The sequence below is a fragment of the Erythrolamprus reginae genome, chromosome 6 (genome assembly GCF_031021105.1).
Source record: "Erythrolamprus reginae isolate rEryReg1 chromosome 6, rEryReg1.hap1, whole genome shotgun sequence".
Taxonomy (NCBI): domain Eukaryota; kingdom Metazoa; phylum Chordata; class Lepidosauria; order Squamata; family Dipsadidae; genus Erythrolamprus; species Erythrolamprus reginae.
Window position 1 is genome coordinate 33,273,080 of NC_091955.1, and position 27,740 is coordinate 33,300,819.

A 27,740-nucleotide genomic window follows, 5' to 3' on the forward strand; every position below is an offset into this window, starting at 1 on the left:
TTTGGGGCCCCATACAACCTAAGTGTCTGGGGCCCCCCTCCCTTCTTCCTTCCTTCCTTCTCTTTTTCTTTCTTTTTTCTCTCTTTTTTTATTTTCCTTCCTTCCTTCTTTCCTCCCTCCTGCCCCATCCCCTTCCTTCCTCTTTCTTTCTTTCTTTCTTTCTTTCTCTTTCTTTTTTCTTTTTCTTTCTTTCCTTTTTTCTATTCTCTTTCTTTTCCTCCCTCCCTCCCTCCCCAGTGGTAGTGATGCCAGAACGCCCTTCCCTGGGGATGGGAGCCAGGGGGGGACTACACTGGTCTCCCTCGACAAGACCTTCAGCAACACACCAGCCCTGCTAGGCAGGCCTCTTAGCCCCACCAAAGAAATGGGGGTTAAGGAAGACCCCCAGCCCCCACCTTGCCCCAAACACTGGCACTCTGCATAACCCATGCGGGGGCTTTGGCTTCCCCTCTGCAGAACAGAAGCTGGGGACCCCTCCCTCCACATACACCAGATCCCTATGGCCCATCCGAGGGCTGGCAAAATAGGTGTGCTCCCCCACCTGCTTTTTTTTCTCTCTCTCTCTCTTTTTTTTTTCTCTCTTTCTCTCTTTTTCTCTCCCTTTCTCTCTCTTTTTCTCTTTCTCTTTTTCTCTTTCTCTTTCTCTCCCTCTCTTTCTCTTTTTGTCTCCCTTTCTCTCTCTTTCTCTTTATATCTCTTTCTCTCTTTTGTCTCTCCCCCCTCTCTTTCTTTCTATCTCTCTCCCACCCTCTCTCTTTCACTTTATCTATCTCTTTCTCTCCCTCTCTCCCCTTCTCTCTTTCTTTCTCTTTCTCTCTCTTTCTCTCCCTCTCTCTTTCTCTCCCTCTTTTTATCTCCCTTTATCTCTTTCTCTCTCTCTCTTTCTCTCCCTCTCTCTCTTTGTCTCTTTCTATCTCTTTCTCTCCCTCCCTCCCTCTCTCTTTCTCTTTTTATCTCTCTCTCTCTCTTTTCTCTTTCTCTCCCCCTCTCTTTGTCTCTTTCTATCTCTTTCTCTCCCTCCCTCTCTCTTCCTCTTTATCTCTCTCTCTCTTCTCTTTTTATCTTCCTTTCTCTCTTTTTCTCTCTCTCTTTCTCTCCCCCTCTCTCTTTGTCTCTTTCTATCTCTTTCTCTCCCTCCCTCTCTCTTTCTCTTTTTATCTCTCTCTCTCTCTCTTTTTCTCTCTATCTTTCTCTCCCCCTCTCTCTTTGTCTCTTTCTACCTCTTTCTCTCCCTCCCTCTCTTCCTCTTTTTATCTCTCTCTCTTTTTTCTCTTTTTAGCTCCCTTTCTCTCTTTTTCTCTTTCTCTCCCTCCCTCTCTCTTTCTCTCTCTCTCTTTCTTTCTTTCTTTCTTTCTCCCTTTCTCTCTCTCTTTCTCTCCCCCTCTGTCTCTTTCTATCTCTTTCTCTCCCTCCCTCTCTCTTCCTCTTTTTATCTCTCTTTCTCTCTTTCCCCCCCTCTTTTTATCTCCCTTTCTCTCTCTTTTTCTCCCCCTCTCTCTTTATCTTTTTCTATATCTTTCTCTCCCTCCCTCTCTCTCTTTTTATCTCTCTCTCTCTCTCCCCCTCCCTTTCTTTCTATCCCTTTCTCTCTCTCTCTCTTTCTCCCCCCTCTCTCTGAAGTGGGGAGGGCCGGGTTGGCACCAACGGAGCTCGAGACGGGGTGCAAAAGCAAACTACTCTGCCGGACCGGGCCCAGATGAGGCGAGCACCCGGCCGCCCAAGCCTCGTTCCCCAACGCCGGCAGGGGCTCCGACCTTCGCCACGCACTTTACTTTATTCCGGGAGGATCGCGCTGCCAAAGGCTCCGTCGGAGCTTCGAGTCCTGGGCGTGCCTTTTTCTTGCAAATGAGTCCCGCTCCCATTGGTTAGGCAGGCGGCCGGCAAGAGAGGGCCAGTACTGCGCCTGTGCTCACTGGGCACAAATTACTGCAGGCGCCAGGGCCCAGGGGGCTGGCAACCCCCCCCCAATTTTTAAATTTGGCCGGGCCCCTGACGCCTCAGGGCTCGGTCGCCGCCACCAGGAATCCAGGAAACCGGGGTCAGGGGTCTCTGGGGTGTTGCACCGGGACGGCGCCTGGAATGTCGGGCGCGCGGGCTGACGCGCGCTCTCCCCATCCCCTGCTGCCAGCCCAACCCGGAAAATTCAAAGTAAGAAAAACCTTCGCTCTTACTTTGAATGCTCCGGGCAGGCTAGCAGGGAGATGGAGAGAGCGCGGTGGCCCCCGCTGTGAGAATACTTGCAGGGAAGAGAGGCGGAGCAGACGGGCGGGCGAGGGCAGCGGCGAGTAGCCACGGCGGCGCGAGGGGGCTAGAGGCACGGGGGGGGCGCGGCTTCCTGCACGCCCTTGGAAAAGGATGCGCGGGGGGGCCTTTTGGGGGACGCTGGCGCACGCGTGCGAAGCCTACAACTTGCGCTTGTGTTAAATTTTGTTTCTTTCCTAAGCAGCCTTCTGTGTAAAAAAATCCATTTGGGAACGACTCGTTCCCAAATGGATTTTTTTACACAGAAGGCTGCTTAGGAAAGAAACAAAATTTAACACAAGCGCAAGTTGCAACCGCCACCCCGAAGGGGCTCCTACCTTCGCCGCACGCTTTACTCTGGGACTGGAGGACGGGAGGAGCCGAAAGCCACCGGGAGAGGACTGGGCTCAGCAGGAGAAGCGCCGGGCCCCCGCCATTATTCAATTTTCCCGGGCCCGGTACGCCCCTCCCAGTAATACCCATCTATCGGCGGCCCTGTTAGTCAGACACCAATTGTGCAAGTTCTCCCATTTAAAAAGATGAGAGAAGCCTGTAATTGACATCATAGGTAGACCTCAACTATGAGACAACATGAGAAAACATATCCATAAAATAACATTGCTTGAATTTATTTGCAAATTATGGTGGAAAATAAGTATTTGGTCATCTACAAACAAGCAAGATTTCTGGGTCTCACTGACCTGTAACTTCTTCTTTAAGAGGATCCTCTGTCCTCCACTCATTACCTGTAGTAATGTCACCTGTTTAAACTTGTTATCAGTATAAAAGACACCTGTCCACAACCTCAAACAGTCACACTACAAACTCCACTATGGTGAAGACCAAAGAGCTGTCGAAGAACACCAGAACCAAAATTGTAGTCCTACATTAGGCTGGGAAGAGTGACTCTGCAATAGGCCAACAGCTTGGTGTGAAGGCTGTGTCTGCTTGCAAAACTTGCAGCTGCTTTAATTATTTGAAATGGAACACTGACAATGTGCTCCAAACAAACTTTTTCAAATGATATTCATAGATTCAATTTATCTACAAATGGGCCAGATTTACTCTGAAGGACACTCTTATTTTTAGTAATAGAAAAATTTAGAACTTTTATAACATCAAGGGATTGTGCAAATCTCTTGGTGATAAATCATTTAGGACAAAAAACAAAACAAAATCAATTACTGAGCTCTGAGAAAAATAGAATTAACCTTGTATTTGAAATCTACATCTCAGTGGAATATAACATTGTCTTTATGGGATACACACAAATTAAAATGCCCCAACATAAAATATTTGGCCTATTTAGTACTCTCTAAAAGCTAACGTTAAGATACAGAAAGTAAGCTAACGTGTCTAAGTATTAAAATGTTGAACTTGAATGAAGAAACTTCAGGTTACTAATAGTCTTCAACCCGTTATTTATATCTCTGACTGAAATATGTCACAGGCTTGTTCTGAAAGCTTAAATGTAGAATATTTGCATAATGCCCAGATATTTACTACATTTACTCAGAAGTTCAACAGATCTTATTGTAAGATAAATTGTACAGGAATACAGGCTCAACTTAAATTGCAAACTTAGATTGCTATTCACGTAAATCTTTTTTTCATATACATACAGAGAATGAATACTGTTTACCTGTTTTAGATTAGATTGTTAAAGTGTGAATCGCTAAGTGGAAAACATAATACAGTGAAACCACAGTTAGTGAACACAATCCGTTCCGGAAAGCTGGTTGCAATCCGAAATGTTCACTATCCAAAATAATTTTCCCTATAAGAAATAAAGAAAATATAAATAATTGGTTCCCAGCCCCTGTTGACTTGCTAATACATAAGTGTTACAGGTTATATAGGTATGTTTTTTTAATGAGAACAGTTATAATACAGTACATAAAGAGTTAAACATAAAAACATTTTTAAAAGCATTTAAACATAAGAAAACATAAGAAAACTTACCTTTTTGACTGCAATGTGATGGCGTGAGTGGATGGAGGTGTGGGGTGGAAGAAGTGGAACTACTGCTTGGAGGGGGAATCCCCCTCCATGAGAACAACTGGCATTGTGAGTTCAGGGGTGACTTCCCTTCTCTGTCACTTTGAGATTGAAGGAAAAAACTTGTCCAATGTCTACTGCTTCTGCCTTTTTTGTAACACTTTATGGTAATACTACATCACAATATCATTGAAAATGTTTAGGCTCCTGTTGCCTACCACACTCTTAGGGAAAGGTTTTTCTACAAACAATTGTAATTCCTCCCACTTTGCACACATTTCTTTAATCACTGAACTTGGGAATTCTTCCTTCCCTTCCTCCTCCCCCACCTAAGACATTTCCTCAGCCAAATTCTGATTGGGGGCGGGTATATTATTAAAATAAACCACTAAAATCACTAAAAAGAAGGAAGCATCACAATACAGATAATGGTCGACTGAATGTAACTGTGTCTCAAACGCGAATGATGCTTGGTTTGAGATGCAGGGACGCGTGGGGGTGACGTCAACAATGTTCACAATCCAAAATTTTGTTCACTAACTGGTGCAAATTTTTAGCAAAATTTTTGGTCACAAACTGAATTGTTCACTAACCCAGGCATTCACTAACCAAGGTTCCACTGTATAGCTTTCCCATGATTGATGAAACCTGTGATCTTCAGAGAGAAACTTTTTTTAACTAAAAACCTTGAGTAGGCAGACAACACAAACACTACCTTCAAGAAAACGAACTTCATAATATTCTGTTTAAATTCCGCAATTCCTTCATGATAATAACCAAGGTCTGATTTCATTTATTAGTATAGATCATCCCATCTCATCATTCATTCATACTGAATGTTTGCTTTTAACAATTCAAGGTTCTAGATTTAACTGTATAGGCCAATTCATAGGGAAAGCCTCAGTGGTAGGATTCAAATAATTTAACAACATTCTTTGCCCTAATGACCAGCTGGGTAGGTATGTTTGGGTGATCATATGATTGGATGGGAGTGGCCAACTCAAAATCACTCATGTTGAGGTGTGCCTCACCTCACACAGCCTCTCCTCGCCATACTCGGCCCTACCTCACCCCTCTCTGTCACTCCTTATCATGCTTGGACTCTCCTCTCCTTTCTTCTGCTCTCCTTACAACCACAATTGAGCCCAAAATTTATGTTGCTAAGTGAAAAATTTATTAAGTGAATTTTGCTCCATTTCACGACTTTTCCCGCCACCTTTGTTAAGTGAATCACTGTAGTTGTCAAGTTAGTAACATGGCTGTTAAGTGAATCTGGCCTCCCCATTGACTATACTTGTCAGAAGTTTGCAAAAGGGAATCACATAACCCTGGGAGACTATAACCATCATAAATATGAGATAGGTGTCAACCATCTGAATTTTCATCATGTGACTATGGGGATGCTGTAATGATTGTAAATGTGAAAAATGATCATAAGTCAGTTTTTTCAGTGCCATTGTAACTTTGAATGGTCACTAAATGACCATTACAACTTACTGTTGTAAGTTAAGGATTACCTGTACAAAAAATGCAAATAGCCTCTTTGCTTGCAAAAAGATTAGAAATGAGAGAATACACATTGAGGATGAAAGAGTCACAGCCATCAGGAAAACCTAAACCATTATGTCAGAATACTTTCCTTTTCATCAGCAATACCTGCAACCCAGAGTTACAAATCAAGCAGGGTGTCAGAGCACCTTGAAGAATTAAAACAGTTAAAATGCAATGATAACTATGAGCAGCTAACTCTTGCTCATAAAATAAAACCCTTTAGCAGAGAGGTCATCTAAGATCTCCAGAAAGTGAGTGGGCATAGTTGGGCTACAAAATGCTGAGCTAAAGAGACAAATTAACAAAGTATATATGGGACCCAGGTTCAAGTCTCTGCCTTCCCAAGCTTGTCAGGATCACAATAAAATTAGTACATGCCACAGATATCTAAATAAATTTCAAGCCCGGTGCCATGTTACTAAGCTTTATTATCAGAGAGAAAACTAAAACAAATTGGAGGGAGGATCCAAACCCCTACCTCCAATTTTTTTTAAAAAATCTTTCTATCAGTGAGCAATCTCTTGGTCAATCCTTGGCCACTCCTAAACAATACAAGAGACTCCTATCCCAAAATTGCTTTTCAAGGGGCAACTGGACTTTCTGAAAACCAAGAAAGTCCAGTTGCCTTTTGAAAAAAGCAGCTTTTGGACAACCATAACCTGGATGACTGAAGAATACCCTTAGACAAGTGACACCTGTGCTCAGTGAACTGACAAAGCAATCAGAAGAGGCAATCATTAGATCCATTTGCACCACTTAAAGATACCAGCTCATCTCACTCACCTCACAAGATATCCTAAAAAAATCACCCAGATTTAAGTAAAGATTGTGTGTTGGAATAAAGAGGAAAAGACACAGCTTGAAAAATATTTTTTTCTAGGCAGCATTGCTTGATCAGGCAGGCAGTGGCAATCTGAAAAGATTACCTCATTGCTTTTCCATCAGTGGGGGGGGGGGGTCGCGAAGCCCCCCTTTTTTGTAACAAGCAAACAAAGAAACCAAAGACTATCCAGATCACTCCATTTAAGAGAAGATTACAGATCCAGGGAAGAAAGAGGCTGGCAATTGCTCCCTCTCATCCTTAATTGGGGATGAGGATGCAAGGGGTGACTGGGAAGGAATTCAGCCATGGTGGAAGTACATCCCAAAAGAACAGTGACAGGAACCACTAAAGCAGTGTAAAAAGCTTGAAATGTCCTTTTAAAAACAACCCTTTAAAAAAGTCAATCCCTGGAATAAAATACCTGCAAAGGGGGGAAAAACTCCAGAGAAGTCACTCCAGCTAAAAAAAATCTGGGTGTACTGCCAAGAACCATTAATAGTTGTTACAATGTAAAAAGGTTTAACCACAGAGGCAGTTTCTGAAAACACTTAAGCAGGGCAATAAAGATAAGTAAGATTAGGTTAGAAACCACACACAGAGGCACATTAGAATGTCTCCTGACAGGATTAACCCCTTCAGGTGGGAAAAACAAAAGGCTTCCAAAAAAGATTTCTTCCAACAGCCAGTTCGCTGAACTGCTCAGAAAGTTAACAACTGGTTCTCATAAACAACTGGTTCCGATGATGCAAACTGGCTGAATTCCACCACTGGAAAGCAGTGACGGTGAATCTGCGTGCATGCATGAGTGCCCACACCCATAATTCAATGCCTGGGAAGGTTGAAAACAGCTTCTCCCGCCCCCTGCATGCCCTCTGGAGACAGGAAATGGACTGTTTCCCAACTTCTGATGGGCCCAGTAGGCTCATGTTTCTCTTTCCCCAGGCTCCAAAAGCTTCCCTGGAGCCAAGGGGGCGTAAAAACACCCTCCTCCATCCTCCCAGAGGCTCTCTGGAAGCCAAAAACACCCTCCCAGAGCCTCTGTGCAAGCCAAAAATCAGCTGGCTGGCACACACATGCACATTGGAGCTAATGAGCATGCACATGAGCATGCAACAGCTTGGGTGCCAGCAGATATGGCTCTGCGTGTCACCGTGCCATAGGTTTGCCATCACTGCTCTAGAGCATGGCTTCTGGAATTCTTTCTAATCCTTTATTAGTAACAGTATAGGATGTTACTGCATAGCACGGGACCAGCTTATCTGTGTGACTTTTCCTTGATTACAGCTATCTCTTCTATCAGTACAGCAGGATAAGAATATTGAGCTATGATGGCACAGAGGTTAAAGTGCAGCATTACATACAAACTCTGCCCACAGCTTGGAGTTTGATTCTGTCAGGGCTCAAGGTTGATTCAGTCTTCCATCCTTCTGAGGTTAGTAAAATGAAGACCCAGATTGTTGGGGGTAATATGCAAAAATGTTTCTTTTTCTAGAGCATTCAGAGACTGCTGTAAAGTGTTATGGAGTGAAAAATGCTATTGCTATTACTAAACGCCATGTTGCATGTCCCATCTACTGGAGAGATGAGCCTTTTCTCCCATGGCACCTGTCTTTGGAACATCATTACCCACCTCCCCATGGCGAGGTTAACCCCAAAACTTGTGACCTTCTGGAAATACCTAAAAACATTTTTCTAACAAACCTGGGTAATCTCGGAACAGTAAGGAGTCTGCATCCTGGTTGCAACATGTTTAACATCTTGATGTGTCCTCTCTGGCAAACCTTGTTTATATTTGTTTAATTAATTTGATAATTCTTTGGAATATAATTGTTGTTTTAGCTTCTTTTTTTACCATTCTTCCTATATTTATTTTTAATGGTAAATATGCATACGATATTTTATCAGCAATTCTTTAAACCAAATGCATGTTTCAAAGGACACAGCCATAGATCTAACATAATAATAACAATAATTTAATAATAATAATTTATTAGATTTGTATGCTGCCCCTCTCCGAAGACTCGGGGCGGCTCACAACAACATAAACAGTGTACAAATCCAATTTTTAAAAATCCAATTTTAAACCCTTATAATAAAATAATCACACAATCCAATCAAACCATACACCAACCTTGACAATTGGGGTGTGTGTTAATTTCCCCATGCCTGGCAGCAAAGATGTGTTTTTAATGACTTACAAAAGGTGAGGAGGGTGGGGGCAGTCCTAATCTCTGGGGGAAGTTGGTTCCAGAGGGCCGGGGCCACCACAGAGAAGGCTCTTCCCCTGGGTCCCACCAGATGACATTGTTTAGTTGACAGGACCCAGAAAAGGCCAACTCTATGGGACCTAATTGGCTGCTGGGATTCGTGTGGCAGAAGGTGGTCTCAGAGGTATTCTGGTCCGATGCCATGTAGGGCTTTATAGGTCATAACGAACACTTTGAATTGTGACCGGAAATTGATCGGCAGACAGTGCAGGACGTGGAGAGTTGATGAGACATGGGCATATCTGGGGAGGCCCATGATTGCTATCGCGGCCGCATTCTGCACGATCTGAAGTTTCCGAACATTCTTCAAAGGTAGCCCCATGTAGAGAGCATTGCAGTAGTCGAACCTCAAGGTGATGAGGGCATGAGTGACTGTGAGCAATGACTCCCGGTCTAAATAGGGCCGCAACTGGTGCATCAGGTGAACCTGGGCAAACACCCTCCTCAACACAGCTGAAAGATGGTGCTCTAATGTAAGCTGTGGATTGTGGAAGATGCCCAAGTTGCACACCCTCTCAGAGGGGGTCAGTAATCCCCCCCGGGTGATGGACGGACAGATGGAATTGTCCTTGGGAGGAAAATCCCACAGCCACTCCATCTTGTCAGGGTTGAGTTTGAGCCTGTTGACACCCATCCAGACCCCGGGCACCGGCACATTACTTCCACTGCTTCACTGACTGGACATGGGATGGAGATGTACAGCTGGGTACCATCAGTGTACTGATGATACCTCACCCCATGCCCTTGGATGATCTCACCCAGTGGTTTCATGTACATATTGAATTGCAGGGGTTAGAGGACCGACCCCTGAGGAACCCCACAAGGAAGTAACCTAGAGGTTGACCTCTGACCCCCCTAACACCAACTGCAACCAACCGGAAAGGTAGGAGGAGAACCACTGCAGAACAATGCCCCCCACTCCCAGCCCCTCCAGCCAGCACAGAAGGATACCATGGTTAATGGTATCGAAAGCCGCTGAGAGGTCAAGAAGCATCAGGACAGAGGACAAGCCCCTGTCCCGGGCCCGCCAGAGATCATTCATCAGTGTGACCAAAGCAGTTTCCATGCTGTAGCCGGGCCTGAATCCTGACTGTTGAGGGCCTAGATAATCAGCTTTTTCCAAGGACCGCTGGAGTTGGAGTACCACCACCTTCTCAACAACCTTCCCCATAAAGGGAAGGTTGGAGACTGGATTATAGTTGTTGAGAATGGCTGGGTCCAGGGAAGGCTTCTTGAGGAGGGGGTGCATAAGTGCCTCCTTGTAGGGAGCCGGAAAGGACCCTCTCCCCAAAGAAGCGTTGACAATCTCCTGGACTCAGCTCCGTGTCACTTCCCTGTGGGCCGAAACCAATCAATTGATTTGATTGGAAACCAATCACATTAATAATCAATTACTGTGTGTTAAATCTATATAAATCTATGTTCCTGCATTGTAAAAGAATTTTGCCAGCATTTTAGAATGCTTCAAATGGAAATTATCTGATTATAACCTAATATAAAGAATAAAAGTCAGGATCAGATATTTAGTACAGATAATCCCCAGGTTACAATCATTCCGTTAGCGAATGTTTGAAGTTACATGATAAGCACCCCCCAGTGTTTATGAACAAGTCCCAAAACTACAAATGTTGCAGTACCATGGCAATTGTTTGCTCTTACAAATGACTGCAGATGCTCTGCAACATTGTCCCTGCATATTCACCCCTCTTTTCCCCGTGTCCGGTCTCCATAAGCACCAGGGCTGTGTATACCGCCCCGAGTCTTTGGAGAGGGGTGGCATACAAATCTAATAAATTATTATTATTATTATTATTATTATTATTATTATTATTATTATTATTATTATTATTATTATTATTGGATGGTTTGCATCCATCATACAGAGGTACCCAGGTGCTCCGTGAGGAATTCAGAACTTTTTTGGACAGGCATTTAAACTGGGTAAAGGGGACAGAGATGTAACTGATGTGGATGATTCCTGTCCCCGACCAATGAGGATAAATCAGTTTCTGGAAGCTTATGAAAAGGGAGCTGTAAATAGAATAGATGTAATTGTTGATGATAAGGGGCAAACTAATAATGAAAATAATGTTCTTCGGGTAATGTGCACGAATGCTCGAAGCTTGAGCAACAAGCTAGGTGAGTTAATGGCCATAATATCTAGAGATAATTTGGATCTGGTTGCCATAACTGAGACATGGTTTAAGGATTCTAATGAATGGGAAATATCCATACCAGGATATACACTGTATAGGAAGGATAGAATAGAGAGAAAGGGAGGTGGAGTAGCCATTTATGTTAAAGAAAGTCTAAAAACAACACTAATTCAAAATACATGTAAAGATCTGGAGACTCTCTGGATTTGCATGCAAAATAAAGAAGGTTCTGCCATTAGAATTGGGGTGATCTATAGGTCTCCAGGGCAATCTGAGGAATATGACAACAAGATGGTGGATGAAATTACCCAAATGGCAGTAAAGGGAAATATTGTGGTTATGGGTGATTTCAACATGCCTGATGTTGACTGGAATATCCCCAGTGCCCTTACATGCAAAAGTAAGAATATAGTAGAGGCCTTTACAGGAGCAGCTCTGGCACAGCTGGTTAAGACACCAACTAGAGGGGAGAATATTCTAGATTTAGTTTTTACGAATGGGAATTGGGTTTCAGAGGTCAAGGTGGGAGAAAATTTAGGTTGCAGTCAATAAAAACGAAGGAGTAGTGCAATTAACACAACTTTATTAACTCAACTTCAACAAAACACTGAGCCCCTGGGCCAAACGGCCAGGTTGGTTTTGGACTCTCCTCGCAGTGCATCGAGAAGACCGTTCAGGTAAGTTTCAACGGTCCTTCTCCAATGCACTGCTGCGGAGAGTCCAACATGGGATATACCCAAGATTATGATACCAGGGTGGGAGAAGGCTGGACCAGGGGCGTATGGGCATCACACACCCGCTGCAGCACTCTTCGGCCAAAGGTCGCCTCCAAGGATCCAAATGAGTCTAACTTATAATGCTTTATGAACGTATTCAGAGTGGCCCAAGTTGCAGCTCGGCAGATGTCCTCCAAGGGTGCCTGGGTGGACCACGCCGCAGAAGTAGCCGCACTCCTTGTGGAGTGGGCCTTGATGTTCTCAGGTACTGTCCTAGATCGTGAGGTGTAGGCTGTAACAATACAAGACGTCACCCATCGACTAATCGACGTAGGAGATACCTTAGTTCCCATCGTAGATGTTGCAAAAGACACAAATAAGGCCTCCGTTCTACGGAAAGCGGCCGTCCGACGAACATAGATTTTAAGCGCTCGACGCACGTCTATCTTGTGCCAGCGTAACTCCAGCGGATGGTTACCTCGTGCACAGAAGTCTGGCAACACAATATCTGTTGATCTATGGAAAAAGGTGTTGACCTTGGGCAGGAATGTCGGGTCTGGTCTTAAAACTACTCGATTGAGTTGGAATAGACAAAGGTCAGGCCTTACTGAAAGAGCCGCCAGTTCAGATACCCTCCTGGCCGATGTGATGGCCACCAGGAAGGCAGTCTTAAAGGACAAAAGACGCAGGGAAATATTACGGAGAGGTTCAAATGGGGGTGCCGTCAGGGTATCCAACACAAAGGAAAGATCCCATGATGGGAACCTGTGTATCGTCGGAGGCCGTATGTTAGCTGCTCCCTTGAGAAAATCTCTCACCCATGGGTGATGAGTGATTGTTCTTCCCTCATCCAGCTTAATGATGGTTGAAATAGCCGCCACCTGTCTACGCAGGGTGTTAGGAGCGAGACCTCTGTCTAGCCCGGTCTGCAGAAAGGATAGAACCTGTGCTACCGATGCTGATTGTGGATCTGTTCCAGTGTCAACACAGAATTTGTGGAAAGCTGACCAGGTGGACTGATAGATCCTTGTCGTTGAAGGCCTACGGGCCGCTTGTATGGTGGAAATGACCGCTTGTGGAAGCGCTGCTGCTCTCAATCTGTCCCCCTCAAGCGCCATGCGGCAAGTTTCCACCACTGGGGATCCGGATGGTAAACTGATCCCTGGCTTAGTGAGACAAAGTTGATCGGGAGGTGCCATGGTGGTGTGATTGACAGATCCATTAAGTCTGCAAACCATGGGCGGCGCGGCCAATAAGGGGCGATGAATATCACCTCGGCCCTCTCTGCGATTATTTTGGCCACTGCTCGGTGGATGAGGCACACCGGTGAGAACGCATACAGTAGGCCGTCCGGCCATGGGGTCCTGAGGGCATTGATCCGTTCGGCTCCCGGACACGGGAAACGAGAGAAAAAGCGACGCAGGTGTGTGTTTTCTGCTGTGGCAAATAGATCCACCAGTGGATTCCCATACCTCCTTGCCACCGCCTGAAATGCCTGTTCTCCCAAACGCCACTCGGCCGGTTGGAGGGTGGACCTGCTGAGCCAATCCACTTGCACATTGTCTACCCCCGAAATGTGCTCTGCCCTGATTGAAAGCAAGTATGTTTCTGCCCATGAGAATAGAATATTCGTCTCTCGCATCAGTCTGGCTGACCTCGTCCCTCCCTGATGATTCAAGTGGGAGTGAGTCGCCACGTTGTCAGTGAGAATTAAGACATAAGCATCCTGACACTCCTCGAAGAATGCCTGAAGATCTAGAAATACCGCCCATAATTCCAGAAGGTTGATATGGCTGTCCGCTAGCTCTGGCATTGTCCACACTCCCTGAGCCACTTGAGTCTCTGAGTGAGCCCCCCAACCTCTGAGGCTCGCATCCGTGGTGATAACCACCTCCCTCTGCCTTAAGAAGGGGGAGCCTCGAAGAAGCGCGGGTGAGCGCCACCATGGGAGCGACCTCCTCACGCTCCTTGGGATTGAGACCAGACGCTGTGAGTGGCTTGATCGACTCCGTTGGTACGGGAGGAGGAACCACTGCAGGGGCCTGGTGTGGAATCTGGCCCAAGGGACGATGTCTATGCAGGAGACGAATGACCCTAGTATCCGAGATAGCAAGGCTAAGGTCACTCGCTCCTGATGGCAAAGAAAGGTTACCATGTCCCAAATCTTCATCTTGCGTTCGTCGGAAAGGAAGACCTCGCCCACTTGCGAATCTATCACCGCTCCCAAGTGTTGAAGACGGGTCGTGGGAGTGAGATGACTCTTTGGAAAGTTGACTGTAAAGCCGTGGTCCTCCAAGGTCTGAATTGTCAACTGCAGGTCGGTTCGAGCTCTCTCTGGAGTTCTGGACAGGATAATAATATCGTCCAGGTACGCCATCAGGCGTACCGAACTGGATCTTAGCGAAGCTGTCAGGATGTCCAGAAGTTTTGTGAACGTCCTGGGCGCCGATGACAACCCGAACGGCATTGCCCGGTACTGGTAATGGCGCTCGTTGATACAGAACCTGAGGAATTGCCGATATTCCGAGTCTTCGGAGAGGGGCGGCATACAAATCCAAATAATAAATAAATAATAAATAAAATAAATTCCGTGTGTACAGGTACATGCAGGTAGGCCTCTTTTAAGTCTATGGAGGTCATGTAATCTCCCCTCCTGATGCAAGAAAGTATCGTACGGAGCGAGTGCATTTTGAACCGTACATACCGGACATAAACATTGAGCTGCCTCAGGTTTAGGATAAGCCGGCATCCCCCCGATGTCTTGGGTACCACAAATACCACTGAGTAGTATTCCTGCCCCCTCTGGTCCAAGGGAACTGGCTCTATGGCCCTTATGTCTTCCAGGTGTAGAATCTCCTGCTGCAAGAGGAGTCTCTTGTGGGGGCATGCAATCCAAGGGCATTGAACAAAATGATGGCATGGCCAACAGAGGAAATTGAGCTTGAGGCCCCGAGAAACAGTGTTGATGGCCCAAGAATCTGCGGTTGAATCTTCCCAAACCGAAGCGAATGCCTGAAGGCGGCCTCCGATAGGAATCCCAGTGGTGCAGTCACTTTTGACCACGGAATCCCTTTTGGTTCGCATTCCCAAAGGACTTTCTGGCCTGTTGATACTGCCGCCCTCGGTTACCGTAGCTGCCTCTGTTGCTCCTGAACGTATTCTGGTTGAATCCTCATGAATACGGCCTTGGATTTTGTGTGCCCGCCGTAGCAGGCTCTTGACGAAAGGACTGCCTGCGGTAGTATGGTGTCTGGCGACGATCTGCTCGTTTGGCTGATTTAGGCAGTACCTTCTTCTTGTCCTTATCCTCTATAAGGACTTTATCCAAGGCCTGCCCAAAGAGCTCTGAGCCATGAAAAGGAGCCGAAGCTAGCCGCCACTTAGACTTTGCGTCTGCCTGCCAGGAACGCAACCATAGTAACCTCCTGGAGGACAATGTGGCTGCCATCGCCCGTGAAGCAAATTTGGTTGCCGTCAGGGTAGCGTCCGCCGAGAACTCAGAGGCCAAAAGAAGCTTGCCTATATCCTGCCGAAGGCGCCCCTCCTCCGGTCCTACTCTGGACTGCATCTCCTGCAGCCAGAGAATACAAGCCCTGTTGAAAAATGAAGCAGATAGCGAAGCTCTTAAGGCCCACGAAGCCATCTGATGGGTCTTCCTTATTAGTGTTTCGGCCCTTTTGTCGTCAGACTTGAGGCCCTCTGCAAGTTCCGACGGAACCAATGCACTAGAAACTAAGCTGGCCACCGGTTGGTCAATGGTCGGAAAAGCCAGCACGTCCTCAATCTCAGGGTCGAAAGTGTACATTTTTCTGTCCAACATTGAGGGACCCTGAGCTGCCGCCGGTTGTTGCCACGGTCGCTTGATATTGTCCAAAAATATCTGCGATGATGGAATGTGGCATGACTCAGGTTGCGGCTCCGTAAATATGCGCACTGCTGGTTGAGGGCCAGCTCCTGTTTCAACCGGCTTGGACGTTGCAGATAAGGCGGCCACCTGTTTAGCTTTCCTTAAGAGGATGTCGAACAATGCTGGTTTGAAGAGCATTGCTGAGGCAGGTTGATCAGGAGGAGGCCCCTCGTCCTCTGACAGCTCACACTCATGGTCTGATTCCTCCTCCTCCTCATCCATTTCAGAATCTAGTGGAAAGGAAGAAGCCGGTGGAACTCACCAGAGATTCCTTCTGGGCGGCTTTGCTTGCTGCACCGCTGGCTTCTGGGGCCCCACGGCCATGCCCTGAGTATAGGCGCAAGTTAGCATCTCTTGTAAGGCAGGTGGCATAGACTGCCAGGTTTCATTAACCCTGAGTCCAGCTGCCGATGGGGTAAAGGATGCAGATGGTAAGGCAGTTGCATATGCTGGCTGAGGCGGTTGGTATATGTAGCTTGCTGACCCCCATGCCTGTGACTGTGGAAAATCCGGCCTATGAGGTGCTTCATTGGGCTGGCTCGTAGACTGTCTGCCTGGTGAGAGCTCGATGCTGTGCACCAATGGCTCAGAACCCCTTTGTATGCCTGGGGAGCAACCAGGCAGCCATTGTTGTAATTGTGGCAGTATTGGGGTTGTGGCCTGAGGAGGAGGCGAGGGAACCAGCGAGGCCTGCCTTTGGGCGGCCTCCAGCTGCGCCTCCAGTGTTTTAATCCTCCTTTCTGCTTCCTTCAATGATGAAGAGGAGGCCTTGGATCTGTTCTTGGAGGAGGTAGGCTTTGTGCCTAATTTAGGAGCCTCCTCCCTCACAGCTGCTGCCTCAGCCGGGGCACTGGCTGCTTGATCTGTCATTTTAACCAGATAACTCACAGTTGAAAGATCAATTGATTGCTGTAAACGATCGCTCGTGACTGCTATTTAGCGCACCGATCGAGTCTCCAACAATCCACAAAATGGCGCTATGTGGATTGTAATGGGCGTGACCCCTGCGACCAAGCAATTTCCGGCTAGCCCAAAATAGCGGGCGCCATTGAGAGGCAGGAAATTTTGGCGGGCGCCTCTCATACCCCAGATCTGCTATTTAACCGGCTTGGTTAAAAAAAGGGAGGGGGGGCAACCTGAGCGTTTGCTCAGAGGCGCTGAATTGGCCTCTCCGCTCTATTTCTCCCCTCGCTCGCCAAGATCGCTTCCTCAATAGCGATCAGCTGGGAGTCGGCCGTTTGACGCGCCGCCGCCGAAATCGGCGATCTTCTGCGGCGCGATCAAGAACTGTCTTCGGAGCTCCGCAAAGGCTTTTACTCCCTGTGGTGAGCTTGACTCGGAACAGAGTAGGGAGGGGGGGTGCCGCTGAGGCGACCGTACCTTCACCCCTACAAGCTCACTGAGGTTTAGCCACGGAGCCTAGGGACCTCAGCATAATAAAACGGCTCAGGATCCAACCACTAGGCAAGTAGAGGGGTCTGGCCACGGAGGTCAGGGACCCTGCCTAGGGAGAGCTGTACCCCTGAGCTGCTCCCACGGGGGGAACGAGCTCTGAGGAGGTAGGTAGGTGCAGGTTATACCCTCGGGGGGTAGGCACCTGATTCTTCTTATCCTTTCTGTTTCTGTAAAAGAAAGAGATAGGGAGAAAAAAACATTAATTAGTATTTATTTATTGATAACTAAAACATGTAAAACAATTTATAAAACACTTCAATTAATTTGAAACTGAAGAGAAGAAAACTCAAGTCCCTATGTCTACGACTGAGTTTTTTAAACTGAGCTATAAGGGGGTGACTACAGGGCGGAGCTAATTAATATTATAATTTAACTCAGTCCCTAACCAATCAGGCTGAAGTATCACCCATGTTGGACTCTCCGCAGCAGTGCATTGGAGAAATTGCCAAATCTGTAAAGAAGGGGGATAAAACCTTCTTCAGATATATTAGTGATAAGAAGAAGAAAAACTGCAGCATCACGAAGCTTAGTACCGGGAATAATACATGCATTGATGGGAATAAGGAGATCGCTGACCATTTCAATAGCTACTTCTGTTCAGTTTTCTCAAAATACACCTTACAAAATAATACTATAGAGGGATATAGCATTGCTTCCAGCTGTACGGATTCAGCTCCAGTGATCTTAGAAGCTGATGTCTTAGAAGAACATGAACGATTAAAGATAAATAAGGCAATGGGTCCAGATGGCATCCACCCCAGAGTTCTTAAAGAACTCAGATCTGTCATTGCTACCCCCCTGACTGATTTGTTTAACCAATCCCTGTTAACAGGAGATGTTCCTGAGGATTGGAGAATGGCCATGGTTGTGCCTATTCACAAGAAGAGCAGTACAGAAGAAGCTGGTAACTATAGGCCAGTTAGCTTGACATCAGTTATAGTTAAAATGATGGAGACTCTACTCAAAAAGAGGATAAATCAGCACCTAAAAACAATAACTTATTGGACCCAAATCAGCATGGCTTTACTGGAGGCAAATCATGTCAGACTAATCTCATTGATTTCTTTGACTATGTCACAAAGGTGTTGGATCAAGGTGGTGCCGTGGATATTGCCTATCTGGACTTCAGCAAAGCCTTTGATATGGTTCCACATAAAGAGCTGATAGATAAATTAGTGAAAATTTGACTTCATCCCTGGATAGTTCAGTGGATTTCAAGCTGGCTGAAGCATAGACATCAGAGAGTTATTGTTAATGGTGAGTATTCTGAGCAGAGACAGGTTACAAGCAGTGTGCCACACGGTCTGTTCTGGGTCCTATTCTTTTTAATATGTTTGTGAGTGACATAGGGGAAGGTTTGGTAGGGAAGGTTTGCCTATTTGCCAATGACTCTAAAGTGTGCAATAGGGTTGATATTCCTGGAGGGGTCTGTAATATGGTAAATGATTTAGCTTTACTAGATAAATGGTCAAATCAATGGAAACTGCAGTTTAATGTTTCCAAATGTAAAATAATGCACTTGGGGAAAAGGAATCCTCAATCTGAGTATTGCATTGGCAATTCTGTGTTAGCAAAAACTTCAGAAGAGAAGGATTTAGGGGTAGTGATTTCTGACAGTCTCCAAATGGGTGAGCAGTGTGGTCGGGCAGTAGGAAAAGCAAGTAGGATGCTTGGCTGCATAGCTAGGGGTATAACATGCAGGAAGAGGGAGATTGTGATCCCCTTATATAGAGCGCTGGTGAGAATACTGGTGTTCAGTTCTGGAGACCTCACCTACAAAAAGATATTGACAAAATTGAACGGGTCCAAAGACGGGCTACAAGAATGGTGGAAGGTCTTAAGCATAAAACGTATCAGGAAAGACTTAATGAACTCAATCTGTATAGTCTGGAGGACAGAAGGAAAAGGAGGAACATGATCAAAACATTTAAATATGTTAAAGGGTTAAATAAGGTTCAGGAGAGAAGTGCTTTTAATAGGAAAGTGAACACAAGAACAAGGGGACACAATCTGAAGTTAGTTGGGGAAAAGATCAAAAGCAACGTGAGGAAATATTTTTTCCCCTGAAAGAGTAGTAGATCCTTGGAACAAACTTCCAGCAGACGTGGTTGGTAAATCCACAGTAACTGAATTTAAACATGCCTGGGATAAACATATATCCATCCTAAGATAAAATACAGGAAATAGTATAAGGGCAGACTAGATGGACCATGAGGTCTTTTTCTGCCGTCAGTCTTCTATGTTTCTATTATTATTATTATTATTATTATTATTATTATTATTATTATTATTATTATTATTATTCTCACTTTACACAGATCTAGAGAGCCTTTGCTTTCTTGGCCTTTGGAGTATATGCCGAGAATGGAGGCCCAAAGTACCACAAGATCACATTAGATCAGCAGCGCGAGAACTCATGCTATTGATCTTGCATGATCTCACTGTACTTTAGGATTCTGTTCTCTGGAAATGGAGGTCTGAATGAGAGCTGCAGTGAAAGGCTTTGCAAATGGAGGGAAGGCCTGAAACATCTAAGCTTTCCCTCCATTTGCAAAAGTCTTTGCTGCTGAAAACAAAGCCCCCGGAGGGAGCACACATCACTCCAAAGCTCTGTTTTCACCAGGAAAAGACTTTCCACAAGGCCTTTATGAAGAGAAGCTCCATTTTCAAGCATCCCATTTCATGCAAAGTTTCCAGCCTCTGCCAGGGCACCAAGTGTTTGAGCAACCCTGGTGTCTAGAAACAGAGCATCGCTACATGACCTGATGGAGGCCTGATGGAGATTCGAAACTTCATCTGCATGAAAATGGGGCAATTGGAAATGGAACTATTTGCTCCACTTTCAGTAGCCCCAGGATAGCTCAAACACTTGTTGCCCTAACAGAGACTGTAAACTTCATTTGCAAGGAAATGGAACAAAAAGCTCAATTTTCAAGCACCCCATTTCCATGCAGATGAAGTTTTCAATCTCTACCAGGGCAACAAGTGTTTGAGCGACCCTAGGGCAGTTGGAAACAGAGCAATTAATTTGGCTTTCAACCTGCCCCAGTGCTGTTCAAACACTTGTCCCACTGACTGAGACTGAAAACTTTGTCTGCATGGAAATGGGGCACTTGAAAATGGAACAAAAAGTGCAATGTGAATTCACTGCCTCAAAGCCTCACTTCGTACAAATACTGGAAACCTTTGGAGGAGACTCACTGAGGCTGCCCATCATTCCAGGAGTGGCAGGCAGGCTTGATAGTTAGAGAAGCTGATCAGGGCACACTCCTCCTGCTCTCTCTCTCTGCTCTCGCCACTTGCCAGAAGCAGGCAAAAAACCACAGAGAACCTGGAGAGGAAATAGATCTTTACAAAATAAGTGACCAGGCACTGCAGATGGGGTGGGGAGCAGAGAAGCAATTGAGAGGAGCATGAGTATTTCAGAGAATCAGGTGAGGCCTTGGGTGGTCTGAAGCAGGTGGCCTGTTCCATCAGTAGCCCCTTCCCTGCCCTGAGATATCTCATGTGCACATAATGCAGTGCTGACTGTAAACGAATCAGTTGAGGTGACAGGGGCCCATTTTAGTTCTGTTGTGTGGAAGGAGTTTGACCTAGGGACACCTAGGTCAAAGTGGACAAGGCCATAGGAGCTGTGAGCTCCGCCACCTGCTTGTTGGACCATGTGTCTCCTGGCTGGTTTCAGGCGGTTGTCAATGCTTCTTTATTTATTTATTTATTTATTTATTCGATTTGTATGCCGCCCCTCTCCGAAGACTCGGGGCGGCTTTGAAGGAGGGATCCTTTCTGGCTCCTTTAAAGGAGGCATTTGTACACGCCCTCCTCAAGAAGCCTTCCCTGGATCCAGCTATTTGAAATAACTATCATCCGAACATGATGAGAAGGTGGTGTTGCTCCTGCAGTCCTTGGATGAAGCCAATTATCTTGAATCTCAACAGTCTGCATTCAGGCCCGGCTATACCACTGAAACTGCTTTGGTTGCACTGACAGATTATCTCTGGCGGGCCCAGGATAGGGGTCAATCCTCTATCCTGGTGCTTCTTGACCTCTCAGTGGCTTTAGATACCATCGACCATGGTATCCTTCTGCGCCGGCTGGAGTGGCTGGGAATGGGGGGCACTGTTCTGCAGTGGTTCTCCTCCTACCTCTCCGGTCGGTCGCAGTCGGTGTTAGTGGGGGGTCAGAGGTCAACCTCTAGGTTACTCCCTTATGGGTTTCCTCAGGGGTCAGTCCTTTCCCCCCTGCTGTTTAATATCTACATAAAACCACCAGGTGAGATCATCTGATGATACGGGGTAAGTTACCACCAGTATGCTGATGACACTAATCTGTATATTTCCACCACGTGCCAACTCAGTGAAGCAGTGGAAATAATATACTGGTGTCTGGAGACTGTTAGGGTTTAGATGGGTGTTAACAGGCTCAAACTCAATCCTGACAAGATGGAGTGGCTATGGGTTTTGCCTTCCAAGGACAATCCCAACTGTCTGTCCATTACCCTGGGTGGGAAACTCTCTCCCCCACCCGAGAAGGTCCACAACTTGGGCGTCCTCCTCAATCCACAGCTGAGCTTAGAACACCATCTTTCAGCTGTGGCGAGGGGGACGTTTGCCCAGGTTCACCTGGTGCACCAGTTGCGGCCCTATTTAAACAGGGAGTCTCTCCTCACTGTCGCTCATGCCCTTATCACTTCAAGGATTGACTACTGCAATGCTCTCTACATGGGGCTACCTTTGAAGAATGTTCGGAGACTTCAGCTAGTCCAAAATGCAGCCGCAAGCACTGTCATGGACTTACCAAGGTTTGCCCATGTATCTACATCAGTCCACGAGCTGCATTGGCTGCCAGTTGGTCTCTGAAGGTAATTCAAAGTGTTGGTTACTGTCTATAAAGGCCTATATGGCCTAGGACTAAATTACCTTTGGGACTGTCTCCAGCCTCATGTATCCCAGCAACCAGTCAGAGCCCCAGAGTCGGCCTTTTCCAGGTCCGTCAGCCAAGCAATGCCAGCTGGCAGGCCCTAGGGGAAGAGTCTTCTCTGTGGCAGCTCCAACCCTCTGGAACCAACTCCCCCTGGAGATTCACACTACCCCCACTCTCCTGGCCTTCCAGAAGGCTCTAAAAACTCACTTGTGCTGGCAGGCCTGGCTCTGTTGAGCTTTAACATTTTGCTCCAGCTGTTAATTTGAAATTGATTGGGGTATGAATGAGTGCGAGTGTATGTTTTTTTTTAAATGTTTCTTAAAATTATTAATTGGGTTTTAAATTATGTAATATTGGACTTTGACTTTGATGGTATTCTGTAATTTTATATGTTGTAAGCCGCCCAAAGTCCTCAGAGTGGGCGGCATATAAGTCAAATCAAATCAAATCAAATCAATCAATCAATCATTAAATAATGATCCTCGCATTCTATTAGTGAATGCGTGGGTGAAAGGAGAGAGTGATCCCATTCAAGGTACAAGATTCACTCCCATGAATTTTTGGGTTAGGAATGGAATGGATAGGCTCCATTCCCTTTGTAACTTGAGGACTACCTGTATTACATTATTTTTGAAATTATATTTTCTTGCTGCCTGTGCTTTGAAAAATTACAGTATTTGGAGTGATCAACTTTCAATGGCAACAGCTGAAGGACAGTTTTTACATCAATTAGTTTTATCCCCATCATTATTTAACATAACTGTATGCAATTTTTTAAACAACGCATAAAAATAACTGAATATCAATCCATACAATCTTTGTTTCTTAACTTCACATACTTGTAGAAAGCTTTACACATATTTTTGTGTACTGCTACTTTTTTAAACAGATGCTTACATCTGAGAAATAAGCATGCATATGGGGCTAAAAAAAGGATAGTTCTGAAATATACAGTTCAATATTTTCTGCATATATTACATTAATCATCGATTTAAAACAAAATAAATTTCCAAATCACTGATCGCCTAAGTTTTATGAAGATTTCATTTCTATGCTTAGCAAATGTCAAAAAAGTACAACAGTATTTCTACATAGCATTTACTAAACAAATCATTACAAAAGTGTCAAAATCAGAGGTTTTTTTAAATATATAAATTTATTGTCCAATAGTAACTTTCACGAATGAACCTAATTTCCATTTAAAATAAGAGTATGGCCTACTCTTTAACAGCATGGTGATAAACACACCAATTTGACAATTACATTAATATAGCTATTTGCATAATCTGCTTTCTACACCTGTTTTTAATTTGAAACAGCTGCACGACAAATCACATCACAATAATCTGAATAGGTAACTGGTTGTGTTCTCTAATTTATGCACTCTAGCATTTTCCCTGAGGGTTACTTTTAAAGCAGCATAAGATACCCTTCCTGTCTCTCTCTATTTTTTGGTGGGATATCTTATATTTAGTACCAATAATAATGTAATAATAAACATTTGAGTATTTTTCATTGTGTTCAGTTTCTTCTGCAACAACCATTTTATTAGTTTAAGAAATATTAAATTCAATATTATTATAGATTATTAGGCAAATGTACCTCCTACAAACTATATTCAAGTAATAAAAAGCCAAACCATGTAGACTGAAAAATATTCACATGCTATTTACAGACAAAATTTTAATAAGCTACAGTGTAACATCTTACAATTTTCACCATTATTAACACAATCTCTATTGGATGCTTTATCTGCTGCTTTTTGTAGTTATTTTTTTAAAATGAGCATTTAAATTTAAAACTAGTGACCTTTAAAATAATGAAATTCCTCACTGCTCATTGATCATAAATTTATTTTCCTTGGCATTAGAACTATTGGGCAGATTCTAAATATAATTCAGGGATAAATTGTTTGTATTGTGGACAAGCACAGTGTCACTTTGCAATTCAGTAAAGCACCCTGTACTTTCTCAAGTTTTCACGAGTCTGAACAAAACATACTTCTGCTTTAAATAATGTTAACTCCTTCCCTGACCTTCCCCTTTTCTACAGATGTGCTGATAATGAGTACTGCTAGTATCATCAGTTAATATTCTCTTGAGCCATTCTGAAAGTTGTACTACCAACACAACAGGAGGATGCCAAATTGTTGGTGCTACTTGTAAACAATGTGTTATCCTTCAGTAAGGTTTACTGAAATTTGTTTAGAATTGAATTTATGCACAATTCAGTATGACTTTCAGTACAAAGTTACCTAATACAAAATAGCAGTGAGAAATTACACAGGACCAAAATTTCACATGGCAGTGATTTTCAGTACACAAAATTTAAATCTCATTCATTTTCTGGAGTGTTAGTGTATGCAATTATAATAGGCAACATTGATAGAGAAACTCCCTTTCTTAAATCATGCTATGGAATAATCATTAGAGGGGAAGATTAACTGATTTAATAGTACCAAGTCACAAAATAATTTGTTTTAAAAATTAAGCATAAGAGTATTATGGAAGAAACACTGGAATGTCATAAAATTGGCAATGTAATAATGCTTTTTATTTTTTAAATAAAACTCCTGCATGTTATATATAAACATGAATTAATGGTTGGTAGGTAAAAGTAGGTAATAACTTATTTATCTTGCATCTCCCACAAAATATTCCAATGCTACTATCTCATTTTGATTTACACTTGGAAGGACTATGAACTTCAATGAGGTTAAAAGATTTTATATAGAGAAAACCAAATTTAGCATGTACTGTTTAATCTAAAACATAATTTATAAGTTATTGGCAGAAATCAACTGCCTTATTCCTATATCCTTTTCTGTATATCAGGATGGTGATTAATCTAGTTCAATCTTCAGTAATGTGAAAAATGTAAATTATATGTATGAACAAAGATATTAACTTGCTGTACCGGTTAAGGTGCTGGCATAAAAACCAAGAGTTTTTAAGTTCTAGGACCCCCTTAGGCATAAAAGCCATATAACTTTGAGCTGGGCTCTCTCTCTTCAATCCGCTGTACAAGGTTGCTATTGTGTGTAATATAGGAGGCGGGAGATATGTTTATACCTTGAGTTGTATATACAGAATTGCTTCAACAGTGAATGGGCAGTATATAAATGTAATAAATACAAAAAGTGGGATATAATAATAAGCATAATTATAAGAGATTAATTGTGTAATATATTATTATTAACATTAATTAAAATAATAATGAACAGAAAAAAGATGTGGAAAATTAAAGTATTACATGGCCAGTACATTAAAAAAAGACAAAGCAACTACCTGGCAATGGCTAAGAGCAGGAAATTTGAAGAAAGATAACATGAGATTAATTCTAGCTGCATAAGACCAAGCCTTAAGAACAAATGCATACAAAGCCAGAATTGAGAAGACAGCAACAGACAGCAAACCTCACCTCTACAAAGAAACTAATAAAATAGTGGACCACCTGGTTAGCTGAGACAAGAAGATTGCACAGAGGTACTATAAATCAGTGATTTTCAACCTTTTTTGAGCCACGGCACATTTATAAACATTTACAAAATCCTGGGACACACCACCAACCAAAATGACACAAAATGACACTCTAACGCAGCACATATTATACATATAGTTAATAATATAGTTAATAATAGCCGCCCCGAGTCTATGGAGGGGGGAGGCATACAAATCTAATAAATAAATAAATAAATAAATAAATAAATAAATAAATAAATAAATAAATAAATAAATAAGTAGGTAGGTAGGTAGGTAGGTAGGTAGGTAAGTAACACTGGTTGAAAAACACTGCTATAAATAACAGCATGATAAAGTAGCAACAATGGTTCATTAGAAGATCTGCAAAGAATGCCTTTGCCTATAAGCAAGAAGTGATGTGACCATAAAACAGAAAAATTAATAGAAAGTGAAGAAGTTAAAGTGCTCTGGTACTTTCAGATTCAAACAGAGAGACATCTGCCACATAATACCCCAGACTTAAATTGTCAATAAGAAATACAAAAATATATGGATAGTGGATGTGGCAGTACCTGGCGACAGCAGAATGGAAGAGAAAGAACTGGAGAAGGTAACAAAATACAGCAACTAAAAATAGAATGGCTGTGAACAAAAGCAAAGGAAGTACCAATAGTAATAAGGTGCCTTGATGCAATTCCCAAAATACCATTGGCATTGACCAAATTACCAGAGTTTACCTCTTGTGATGATACCTTTAACACATCCACATCTGCCTATCCCAGATCATTAGGAAGAACAAGACTAAAGCACAAAAATGCCAAATTTAGCCTGAACATCTGTCTGACTGTGGCACAAATATAATAACTAGTATAATAAATGCTCTGTAAAAGGCCATGTCTATCAAACATCAGAAAATATCTACAGGCTATCCCACCTCCTTTACATGGATGATACGAAGATGTACGGAAAAACACCAAATGAAATAGAGTCATACTTCAATACTGTCCATACATACAGCCAAAATATTGCAATGGAATTTGGACTTTGACGAATGTCACATGCTTACAAATATACTATGTTTACCATTAAATAGTGAAAACTAAAGAAATCAAGAATGCTCTATGGAAATGACATCAAAAGTCTAGATCAAGATGATTAGTATAAATACCTGGGCAAGCTTCAAGTTGACAACATCAAGCTGAATGAAGTTAAGAAAAAGATTAGACCTGAATACATCAAAAGAATGAAGCAGTGACAAGAGAAATAATGAACGACAGAAGACAACATAATATAAAGACCTGCAAACAGAAATAGAATGATTATGGCAAAGAAAAGCAAAGGTACTATCAACAGTAATAGAAGCCTTGAGTACACTTTCAAACGCACTACTGACATTGAAAAAAAAATCAAGTTCGAACATCTGGTTGATTTGTGCGACCAATCATAATAATAACAGTATCCAACATTATTTGGAAGAAATATCCTTCAGCAGAACAGAAAGGAAATAAAAGGGAAAGCATTGATACAAAAGATCAACTTCTGATTTATGTTTTGAGAGAATTGCAAATATCAAAAAAACAATTTACATATTGTCTTGATAAAAAGGCGTTTAATTTATTATCACATAGTTGGATCATCAAATGTTTGGAAACAGCTAGTGTGTCAGCGAACCAAATAGCATCTGAGAAATAAATCATTTCCACGCCTGTGCTTCTCTCAGGGTATGATTTATTAACAGCCATGTCTGGATTCAACTTGAATCATTCCAACTCTGAGTCCCTTAGATTACATCCGGGTCAAAACCCCATATCACATCCCGACACCCAAAAGTGCAGTCATGAGGACCAATCCTATACAGGATTCCTGATTCCTTCCTGTGTTCGTTACTATGGAATCTGAAGAAAGGAACGTGTGGTGACATCTCTCTCTCTCACACACTTCCCCCCATTCCACTATCACTACCAAACTGTGTCAGGTCAACCTTTGGCTTCACATAATGACTTTGGGCCTGACAAGCGTCCTCCCTTTCCGCAAAACCCGTCTCTTGGAACGATAGAATAAGTATAGAGCTTAGTAGCGTTCCAGACCATCCTACCTTCCCCCTCCGGGACCCTTTGGCTTGTTTGGATAATTCTCATGGAACTGTTTGGCTAACCTATCAGCACTGACATCCCGACTCTTTACCCAGATAGCCTCCGACAGAGGGTACCCCTTCTAATGAATTAGGTACTGCAAATTTCCC

The 27,740-nt window shown here is 43.7% G+C and overlaps 1 protein-coding gene across 4 annotated transcripts in view; it reads right to left on the minus strand.

Moving 5' to 3' along the window:
• The window catches only part of FOXP2 (forkhead box P2), a 792,940-nt gene that overhangs the window by 210,094 nt on the left and 555,106 nt on the right, over positions 1-27,740 (minus strand). Inside the window, exon 1 of one of the 4 annotated variants that reach the window (XM_070755490.1) lies at positions 3,884-3,931. The exons of the other annotated variants lie outside the window; for them this stretch is intronic. The gene's annotated coding sequence lies outside the window, so the exon portion shown is untranslated. Of the gene's footprint in view, positions 1-3,883; positions 3,932-27,740 lie in introns of those variants that run through there. 4 annotated transcript variants of the gene reach the window in all.